The sequence below is a fragment of the Triticum dicoccoides genome, chromosome 1A, assembly GCF_002162155.2.
Source record: "Triticum dicoccoides isolate Atlit2015 ecotype Zavitan chromosome 1A, WEW_v2.0, whole genome shotgun sequence".
NCBI classification, from domain to species: domain Eukaryota; kingdom Viridiplantae; phylum Streptophyta; class Magnoliopsida; order Poales; family Poaceae; genus Triticum; species Triticum dicoccoides.
The window spans coordinates 5,383,450-5,395,342 of NC_041380.1; the positions used below are offsets into that span (position 1 = coordinate 5,383,450).

The window sequence follows — 11,893 nt, forward strand, 5'->3', positions numbered from 1 at the left end:
CATTTCCCCAACCCCAACAACAAATTCCCCAGCAACCACAACAAGTATTTCCTCTGCAACCGCAACAACCATTCCCCCAACAACTGCAACAACCATTCCCACAGCAACCGCAACAACCATTTCCCCAGCCTGAACAACCATTCCCCCAACAATCACAACAACTACTCCCCCTACAACCATTTCCCCAGCAACCCCAACAATCACAACAATCATTTCCCCAGCCCCAACCCCGACAATCCCAACAACCATCCATCTTGCAACCGCAACAACCATTACCCCAGCAATCCCAACAACCACAACAATCATTTATCCAGCCCCAACAACCATTACCCCAGCAAGCAGAACAAATAATTTCCCAGCAACCCCAACAACCATCCCCCCAGCAACCACACCAACCTCAACAACCTTATCTACAACAACAACAACCATCTGGGAGTAGTGTAACAAGCATTGGTGGCCAATGAAATGAAGACCTGTAATGCAAGATGGATGGATCATCGTTGTTTAGTCAATGAGCGTTCAATGTAACGATGATAAATAAAGTGATGTGCACCATCATGTGTAACCCCGACCTATACTAGTTCAAACATGGGAATAAAAGACAAAGAAAGTTCTTGTCACAAAGACATTACTAGTAATTTTACATTCATGCCACATTTAAATTTTCATCCCTAACTACAATCTCAGTCTTATGCATTATCTACCTATTTATGAAGTGAAGTCATATGAACCTAACATAACTAATGGATGTGAAACTTGGTTTAAATTGAAGTAATACAAACTAATGAGTAAATGTAAATTATCTCTTCGGTAGCTAGCCATATGAATTGTGTGACTTTCTTATATGATATGATTCTAGATTGTACATAAACACAATATTTTTACAACAGTCGAGGTGCATATGAGGCGACATATGGTTAAAGATATGGAGATATGGTGACCGATCTTTGGTCTCGGTGTTATTCTCAGTACCTGCTTTATATGGAAGGGAAGGAGATCATGACGACTTTGTGTTGCATTTTGTAATTATTCAAATAGCCTCTTTAATGGATGGTTGCTTACATTAGAAAATACTCACTTGCACCTTACCCCATATTGATTTCTTGCAACTAGACAAGATGAAGGGATGATTGAATTTATTCTTTCTAGTTCGCTTGCACATGTAACTTGGGATTAAAGATTATAGTATTACAAGTTACCTGCAGAAATATGATCATGACGAAGATGGTCTGTTTGGTATAACTGGCCAATGGTCGGAAGCATTTATTAAAGGTTGTGCTAGTCACACTCTCATTACATATATTATGGGTGTTGGAGACAAGAATTTTTAAACTCCAACCCTCCTTTATTGATTCATAAGAATGGTCGCACCGTTTACAAGCATTGGGACAATGTCCTCAGGAGCAAACTCTAACCAAAGATTAGGAGGGGAAATATAGCCAATCTAGCCCATTCATGTGCAAGATGGAGAGATAGCAAAACATACATGACATATGTTGGTCTATTGTTTTATCCTTTGATAACTCTATCTCCGGTGTTATTGCTTGAGTCTACTTTGCACACCCTCATTGAAAATTGTTTAGTTCACGTCTTCAAGCCAAAATACCATATCACTGAACCCCTTTGGGGGAAGGAGTGGTTTGTTCAGTTGTGGGTCCACATGTGGCAAAGAGCAAAGTCAATGCATCTGATTCCATCTTGAGCATCCCCTGCAATAGCCCCTAAAACAATCCCCCAAGGCCAGCTAGGTTCTATCCCCTACTTTTCATCCCAAAAAAGCCTCCAACTCCAGAAGCAACCTTTTACATCCCTATTTTTATTATGACATATGGAGCCCACTCGTCACTGCTCAACTTTTTACCTTTCCCCCCATCTATCTCCTCACTTGGTGCCATGTGAGGGGAGGGGGGTGTGGCATAGCGGTGTCGAGGTGGTCATGGTATGACCTCACTTGTCTCTGTAATTTCCAGCAGAGGAGCGGAGGAAGATGTGGGCATTCCACACCCGGAATGGCTGCGGGCCGACGAGCGCTATTTTTCGGCCTTCTACACATTTTCTTTCTTGATAAACACAGAGAAATTTAAAAGTAAGAAAAATATATATAATGTTTATATAATCATTTCAGTAAATGAGTAAAATTTTAAGGCATTTTAAAATATGTCCATGTCCATGAAACAAAATTTCATCTACTTATTAAAATGTCTAGCAGTTTTTTTAAATGTCCCTGTATACAAAAAAGAAATGTTCATGTGTGTCGCGAAATGTTCACATGTATCAAAATAAAATAAATGTTTGTGTTTATGAAAAACTGGACATGTATTCTCATAAATGCACTTGTATGTAAAAATAAATGCTCATGTACATCCATAAGAGTATTTCCGGAAGGATTCTAGCATGTGATGGAAATGTTGATAGTGTATCTTAAAGAGATGGTCATGCTTTGCCACGTGTTCAAAAAGAAGTGCTCATGTATCTCATTCTAATACTCATTATTTACCTAGGAAAATAATAACAAGAAAACTAAACAAAATATATAAAGGGTGAAAAACAGAAGTTAAGATGAGTAAAAGAGAATATGAATATAGAAATAAAAATAATGAAAGAATAAGGAAATTAATAAGACAATCATTGATTGCGCCATGACCCGTGCCTTGCTGAAATGACCCATATATCGCATAGAGAAGCAAAATACGTGTTTTAAACCAGTTAAGGATTTTGTTTCAATAGTGCAGAAAATGCCTACTAGCGACGTTCGTAAAACACAGTCATTGGCGTTGCAGGCCGGCGTAAAACACAGAAATTGACAAAAAAATATTGGTAGCCATAGTTGTAGTTTAAGTTTTTTTTGAGCATCAGTTGTAGTTTAAATAGTAGCGAGTTGTCTGATATGTATAAAGAGCCCGTTGCAACTGAGCCCGTTGCTAAATTGACAAAAAAGGTCGCCAGTGTCACTTGATATGTATGAGAATATTAAATGTATTATTAACATGATTAATATTGAACTCTTAAAATTAATGTGGCCCCGTTGCAACGCACGGGCGTTCTTCTAGTCGATGTAGTATGCCAGGCGTCGTGCCTTTTCCTCTCCCGTAGTTGGGCTGGGCCTGTACTAATTCTTTTTTTTTCAGCAAAATAGATGTATAGTCTTATATGTATCTGATGATGGCCCCCCCAGACCGGGGCCCTTGGCCCAGGCCAAGGTGGCCTACCCCCAGAGCCGGCCCTGCTCCTCTCCTCTTGTCCTGGTCCATGCCAACTGGCGCCCCACGAACCACTCGATCTGCATGCAACGATCAAACGACCCGGACGCCGTCGCGCCAGCGCCCTTAGCTAGCGACCTTCAGGCATAGTGTGAAAACCGGAACGGACCAGTGGTTAGACCAGAAAAAACTAGAACCGGAGACATCCAATGGTTCTTTAAGCTCCGGAGACTGTCCTGCAACCAGACCGATGAAAACGGCCGATTTTGTGGAATAAACCAAAAATAATCCAGAAGTTGAACTGGAAAAAAAAACAATCTAAAATCTAACTAGGGAGAACAGAGAGTTTAGGGTTTAGGGTAGTTACGTGGTAGTTCGAAGCAACGCTTGGCCCAATAACCACCTTGCCTGGGCACATTTGTTGTCAAGTACAAGGAAATGCTTCTATTTGACCATTTTCAGTAATATATTACCATATATAGTTACTTAATACTCCCTCCGTCCGGAAATACTTGTCATCAAAATCAACAAAAGTGGATGTATCTAGACGTATTTTAGTTCTAGATACATCTCTTTTTATCCATTTTGATGACAAGTATTTTCTGACGGAGGGAGTATACATTATTTTATGGTAAAAACCAGCGAATAGAATGATGAACCGGCGATCCGACCAGTGAAAACCTGAATTGACAGGCTCACCAGTTCGATGTCAGGTCCGGGTTTTTTTTTAGGATAGTGTGTGTATCTCTACTTTTAATGGAGCAGTTGGTGAATAGTCTACGCGGTTTATTTTCGTCATCCTCCCACGTCCGTTTTATTTTCGTCATCCTCCCACCTCTGCTTACTCGATACCCTCCAGCGAAATAAACCGGTGCCAAAAAAACCCTAGGATCGATCCCTCGTTCCCACAGCAGATCGGTCTCCGCCGCCAACCAGACCTTTGCACGCCCGATCCAGCCCTACGCCCCCTCCGCGGCCGATCCATCCCTGTGCCGCGGCCGATCCATGCCCTATGCCGCCGTCGCCGATGCCTCCTCCTCCACCTCCATTCCCAAGCGACGACGCCCGCACCCGCGGTCTTCTCCCCCAGCCACCATGGCTGCAGATCCACCCACGGCCGTCGTCTAAGCTGCAAGCATGGATGGATGGATCCAGGAAGGTATCCTTCCTCCCAGGGTGGAGCGAGCTGCACATCCCGTTCGGCCCTCTGGAGCCGGCCATCTCCGCCTCCTCCTCGCCGCCGCCGCCGCCGGGGATCGCGTCTTCACCAAGCGCGAGCTCCGCCCCATCCGACCGACCGCAAAGGGGTGAGTTTTCTTCATCCCAAACCCTCCTGATTTGCTTACTGCACTCTTGCCATTCCGATGGAGACTAACCTCCTCTGGCCGAGCCCCAACTCTGCATCTCTCTCCCAATTACCCTCACCCTGTCAGTTTGCTGCAGGTTGTCCATTGTAAATTTTCAAAGAGATTCAAATGTTCCTCTTCTGGCCGATTGAAGGTAATACTTGGTCCAATTTTGCCACAAAAAATAATGCTATCTTGTCATAGTTACACGTATATGCTTATGAGAATTTTCATGTTTGTTAGATTAAAAAACTGTATTTTCTCCTTTTAGCCAGTGGTGAATTTAGCAGAGCATTAGCATAGTATTGGTCTGATCAGCGAGATGATGATCACGAAATCCTGTTGATAATCAAATCAGCAAAGATAGTAGCAGTTTCCAGTGTAACTTGTTGTGTCCAATAGAACTTGTTGTGTCCTCAAATCAGCAAAGATAGTAGCAGTTTCCAGTAGACCTTTTCTACTGCAATAGGAGCTTCAAGCAGGGCACTGATGATTTGACGGTGATATTGGTTAACATATTGATCTGTTAATATTTTTTAAGTATAAAAGCTAAATGTAATTTGCACAAGAGCCAAACCTGCAGAAGGTTAGAGTGCGTGCAGCTGTTTCAGAACCTAGGGAAAACTAGCCTAATTGGTCTCTTTAATATTTAGTGAGTATGTCCATGCACTTTTAGCTCTACTCACCACTAAAGATATGTACAACTTTCATGTTGAATGCATAGTTTAATTCAAACAGTAACATGGTCTAAGTCTGCATACAAGGTTACTGTACACAGAATCACATAAAGATTTATTTTTGGACTGTGAAACTAAATTGGACTGCTACTTTTAAACCGTACATCAAAATAGTGCAAAGAGATAGTCTATAGAAAGCATGGGACGTATCTCTCCTTTTTTTGCGATTGATCTCCACATTATGTTTGGAGTCCAAGTCAAAATTATGCAGTTTTTGATAGAGGATTTGGAAAGACCGAATCTGTTTAGTAGGTGGATTACCCAAAACAGTTGACTTCATCCAACCCAACCTCACATCACTGTGTAAAGTTTGTAGCACTTATTTTATATGCAGAGCACTTGTGAACTAGGATTTTGACCAAAAGATTTCGAGTGTTTTATGTGAGCTTGCATTGCAGGGATACTTGAAGCTAGGGCAATCCAAGTAAGATAGCTTCATCCTCAGGCAACAGGTTTATGTTATCTTATCATGGAGTCATTTTTAAGTTTGTGCCCAACGCCTTCATCCTTAGAATGGCTGCCCAGATGGCAAGCCACCGTACTCAGGCGACTGCCGCGCTAGGTATTCGCGACCACTGCTGCAGTTTTTCATTGCTGTGCTTATTCCATTTGCACCAACCTTGCTATTTAGTAATATGAACGTCTCTGTTTCTTCTACTACAATTACATGATAAGATTACCTTATCCCTTTCAGCAGGGTGCTCCAACTTTTGATGCTGGCGAAGCTTTTGGAATGATGGCTACATAATTTGTTAGTCTCTGTTGGAAGCTTAATTAAACTGAGGTAAATATGCCAGATTCTTTTGTCAAATAATAACATGACTGTCTATTTTGTTCTCAGGACCAATATCTGTGCCTATCAATGAAATTTTGAGAGTAGTTTTTGTTGCCTCTATGTAACCCTGATAGCAGCTTCTCTGAAGGTTCAGATGTGTGGCAAAGGATTTCAATTTTCCTGTTTACACAAAGGAAACTTGAGGAAGGTTCAGATTTCTCATGCTCGTGTTGTGCTCTCAAGGTTACATAGACAAAAATGCCTCCTATTTACACAACGGCAACCCGACGAAGGTTCAGATTTCTCATGACTGGTTCAATGGGTATTTCATGCATGTGCCATCTTAATTATTAGGAAAATGTAGTTTGTTTTATAGCTGATGATGCTCGATGTTTTTTACCTCAGTTTAGTAAATGCTCAGTTTTAGCTCATAAACTACATGGCAAACAGGATGACGGGGCGGGGCGTGAGCCGGGGAAAGCCGTCCATGGCGATCCTGGTGGCATTGCTAATGGTGTCAGTGGCACTGCCGCTCCTCATGGTGCCCGACACGCTCTCTATGCCAGGCTCCAACAGCGTGGATCGCGGCGCCGCCCTGTCGCTCCCACGCCCGTGCTTCAGGAGATCCGTGTTTAGTCGTGCATACCTTTAGCCGCCTCCCCTCCAATGTCCACGACTCTGATATACCGTGTTTGTTAGTCTTGACTGGTGTTTGTTCTCCGTATTGTTGTGCAGGAGGCTGGAGAAGAGCAGCGAGAAAAGGGAGTCGTGGATGGAGGTTCTGTACTTCTGTTGTATCAACATCTTCTCCATGAGTCTTTTGCCCCCACTCTGTTTTTGGTTTGGGCGGAAATGTCATCATCTTGATTCTTTACGTGGTTCATTGGCTCAGACTTGTCCTACATGGCCGAGCGAGATCGAGGCTAGCCGCCGGTAATGTTCTTCTCCCGTGCAAGTTCCGCACTGCATTGAAGCATCCAACACATGGTGAGACATCTTTTTAGCTTTTAAAAAACGTGCACCATCCTTTCTCATCCAACATATTTTTCACCCCTGATTTGTGACCTCCTAATGAACATGAAGATTCATATGCTAGCTAGAACACAATATATATTTGAAAGCAATATTTTCTGATGTACTATCCGATGAAATTTTTATTTTCGGAGACGTTCATTCATAATTTTGACGACCTCTTGATTCATATCATTAGTAGTTATTTCAACAGAACAAATATGTTTTTCAGCACTTTTCAGATAGGAAATATCCCTACAGAATATTTTGGACAATATACAACATGTTCTGTGGGCTTGAAGAAAATATATAACATGATATGTCACATACTTTATTGTTAAGTTACAAGAATAGTTGTGGATGCCATCCAATTTTACATAGATTTCTATTTGTTGTGCACTGATATTTTTGTAGTGTGATGATATAAAGAAGGAATGTACATTGTAGGGTGTTTGCTACGTGCTACATATATCTTACTCAATAGCAGTTAGTCAGCTTATATTCCAGTAATGAGAAATGGCACAATCATCTCGTGCCATTTCGTGGGAGCAGTAGAAGTGACATCTATGCTATGGTCTGAAGTAGAAGTGTAGAACACTAATTGTATGCTATGGTCTGAACTAGAATACATTAAGGCGGTTCAGCTATCATCCGAGCATTCAAAATAGGCAATGTTCTGTCCGCTAGAACGCATCAAGTTTTTGGCTGATGTTCATACTTTTGCGTAATGTTCCTACTTTGGCTGCGCACAGATGTAGCTACGTTACAGGTGGGACATCAGCCAAGTATGTTTCGAGGTGAGACATCCATCAAGTTTGTTTGGAGGTGAGACATCCAGCAAGTTTGTTTGAAGCCTCTGCAGACCTTCTCATAGATGTTTGTTCATATATAAAATTGACTATTCCAAATAGTACACTGATAATTTTGCCGAACAAATCTTATTTGAAGCAAATATGGGCCTTAGAATAAAAGAAAAAAGTAAGTTCCCCTTGCACCGTTGCACGTATTTAGTAGATTAAATATGTTTTTCCTAAAAAAGATTTTTTTTATGAATGTTTGTGTTTGCAAGCACTTGTTTGGAAGCCATTTACACTTACTTTTGGATGTACCTCCTGTTTTTGAAGTGAAGGCCATTTACACTTACTTTTGGGTGTACCTCCTGTTTCGAACCCATTAAACTTAGATTCTGTTTAAATTTGTGGATATATATTCCTTCAACCAATTGTTCTTCGATATTCTGATGGTTATAAGAAAATGTAAGTTCTTGTTTAGGATTTACATTGAGTAAAAGTCAACCTTGCTTAGCGTTTCAATTGAAGAATTTGTAACAAAATGCTCAACAGTAAGGAAAAGTGTGTTTCGTTTGTTGTGTGTATCTGATTTGATTAGCACCTGAAATCTTGTTGAACTGATAAGGTTGTACATTTTCCAAAAATTTTGTCGGAAGGGTAATTTCTTTTATTACTCATGAACAGAAATTGTGCAGTCCAGCTCCTGGGTGCTGGTCACCGAGCTCCACTGTGTCCAGCTCATCCGACCATGTGCTCCACTGCATCTAGGTCATTTGATCTTGTGGCAGAGCTACACTAACGCAAGAGCAAATAGTTTTACAATTTCTTTGTTGTTCCTTTGTACTGGATAAATGTGCATTTTTAGAGGTGTGAAGATGTAATGCAATAACAATAACTGGGCGTAGGCACATCCATCTCGATAAGCATTATGGGAACGGACAAAGGCAAGGCATTCCAATATAAGAAATGGATGAAGGCAAGGTATGTCATTCTAAAAAAAGGCAAGGCATACCAGGATGCTGCATTGCTTAATGTCCAGTTCTCTACGCTTTCCCTATAGCAACCTTTTTTAGATCTTATGAGTTGTGTTTTCCTAACAAAAAAAATGTCCATATGGATTCACTGAAACAAGATTATATTATATGCAATTTTGTTTGCATGTAATTAATTAGTGATAGCCTATGCCTCACACGACTATTTTTTTCAGTTCAGTTGTATCCTTCAATATGGGTGCAATGAAGTGTGGATAGACAAACACATTTTTTTTACTGTGATATCATTAACCTTGTTGATTTATATTTTCAAAACTGATAGGAATGAAATCCATATGAATCTTGTGATGCCAAAGCTCTAAGTGCTGATGATTTAAATTCCTATTAAAAAAATCCTTAAATAGAAAGTGGACCTTATAGCGGAGAATAATGTGTAAGCTACAGGTGGAGTCCGTCTCAAGGGAAGTGAAACCGAAAACATAGACCACATTAGAGTCGAAGATAAGGTGAATGCAATCACAGATCCACATGAGAGTCAGATAAGATTGGTGAATGCAATCAGAACTGTCAAATGTGTGTTTTCCAATTTTTCATGCCGCATGGTCTCTGCCCACTTTACTAGAAGAAGAGCCTTCCTACAAGGTGAAGGTGGATAAGGAGTCATTCAACTTAGAGGAGGTGTCTCAATAAATGTGTGTGTTACAAAGGTTGAATTGTCTACTCACTCTCTTGGAGGTTATGTTCCTTCCCGTCTATTAAGATGTTAGTATCCTTATCACCGTGTCTGGCTCCACTGAAAAGCTCACACCGCCATGCTTGAAGAACATAAATGGTGGTACATTATTCTGATACATATGTGCCGCCATTGTGGTAGAGCCGGGCATGAAGGGCGGGTCCAGTATATAAGCAGGTGGTACTAGCACTAAGATAGGAAGGCCATTTCCGCCCTTGTCCTTTGTTGATGGCCTGCCAAGGCGGCGTCGATTACTGGTTCAATTTGAACACGAGTTAGTGGATTTTATTATAAAAGTGAGGTTTAAGAGTGGGTGATGGTTATTTGGGTTGATATGTTCAGTTATGGCTGTCTGAGCGGAATAATTTCCATACCTTAGAAAATATGGCAAAGTGCATTTAATTAGAGATGGCATTGCAGCAAATTGCATGAGTGAGCGGTTCGTATTTTTTTATCAAGTCATACATTTTTTTGTTAGGATGAAAGGGTATATGCATTGGGGGGTTGTTTCAAGAGTTAATAATGGACACGGTGGTGTATCAGTTGCATGCCAACAGCTATATCATATTTTTGTTTCATTGTAATACACGACATTCATTTCTGTGTTACAACATGGCAATGGATCAGGAGACGTCGGATCCTCCTTCTTGGCTCGGGGGTGTCATGGGCGGCGCATGCCTCGCCCCCCTTGCTGGCGGTGGGATCGGCGTGAGCACGGGGAGGGAGGATTAGGGGCAGAGAGTAGGGCGGCTGGTGGTGGACTCTTTATTAGTAGTCCGTGGGCAAGTACGGTGTGAAGGAGAGAGGTGTCATTGCGATGGTGATGCGGGCGTCATCTGCCTTTGAAGGAGAGTGCTCCAGTGAGAAATGTCCTACTACAGCAAGAAATCAAGCAGGAAGGGAGGGTCCTGCAGGAAAAGGCAAGGGTGCGTCATGGGGTGGAATTTTTTGTTGGGACTTTGGACCGCCTGTTTAAGATAACATGACAGATAGTGCGGACAACCACATGTCTTCCCCATGGGCTGGATTTGGGGGTGGATGGACTGTCCAGATGGTTGGATTTTGGATAGCCTGTTAGGGGCTTGTTTGATGCTCAAACACGCCCGGATGTAAGAGAAATGAATTTCAACCTTGGAAATGGCCGTAATCGTTTATTTGATTTATTTATGTGCACTATAGCTCGTATCATACATAAAGAAGCACTCAAAATAAAAGCAAACACGGCTGAACTTAATCATTTGTTTGATTCATTTATACATATTGTAGCCCGTACCATACATACAGAAGCACTCGAAATAAAGCAAGCCGATTGGGATTCCGATATATCTGAACAACAACGTTTATATCTGTATGGTATTCCAATGAGCATAGGCGGGTAACAAATTCGGAATACAAACATTTATTTTTGTCATCAATATATATAATATAATATTAATTTTGGAAATTGTGGGGATGTGCCTCGCTATTTTGGTTTTCATTTTATGCTCTGGTGGAACAGTAAAGAACCGGTTAAGCCACTTTGTCCGATGCTTATTGTCTGTTAAATGTTTGAAGACCTTGGATGTGAAGTACTCGTGCTAACTACATTTTTTTGCTTGTGTGGGACGAGTATGAATTGAGGAAGCAGTTTTTATTATACTTTCTAAAACATGGTGCGAATGAAGCTAAAGAATCTTTTCCATTGGGCGAGAATTTCTTAAGCGCATCAAGTAATAGATCTTAATAATTTGTAATGGATTTTTAATTGGATCATTGCTCTATATGTATACATCATCAATTTGCCTTTTGTTATCAATTATTGTAAGTGAAGTGGACTTTAATTATTATGCAATTGTGTTCGTGCTATATTGTCTCTACATGTGAAATTTAACATGCATTAACTTTATATAACACCAGCAAAATATTTCAAAAGCCCGTAGCAACGCACGGGCAGTCTACTAGTCATGTATTAAAGAATAAGAGGGGAGAAAGAGCCCCATCCACCATCCGGTCCGGTTTCCTAAACTATTCCTTCATGTCGTTTACAATGATACATTAACAATCTTTTTCAGACCATCAAAGACAAACTGCCTTTCACATGTGAGGTGAGAAAAATAATGAAGTGTTAGTCGGGGTCGGGCAGCCCACATTAAGCTGCAGCAGATCGAAACACCTATGTCATCCCTCCCTCGCATATACACATTATTTCATGATGTAGTCAACGTTGTCCTCCTCTTGTAAGCAAGTGTACCATACGGAGGGGTGGTCTTTAAGCCCATGACACGCAGTCCTGTCCGAAATCCACAACTGATACTGGACGGTGAGCCCG

At 41.2% G+C, this 11,893-nt stretch overlaps 1 long non-coding RNA gene across 1 annotated transcript; it reads left to right on the plus strand.

Moving 5' to 3' along the window:
- The first annotated feature begins 6,812 nt into the window (after positions 1-6,812).
- On the plus strand, positions 6,813-8,560 carry LOC119363251. Its single transcript, XR_005174021.1, has 4 exons — positions 6,813-6,836; positions 6,951-7,045; positions 7,822-7,894; positions 8,545-8,560. It is a non-coding gene; the product is annotated as an uncharacterized LOC119363251 (long non-coding RNA).
- The last annotated feature ends 3,333 nt before the right edge of the window (positions 8,561-11,893 follow it).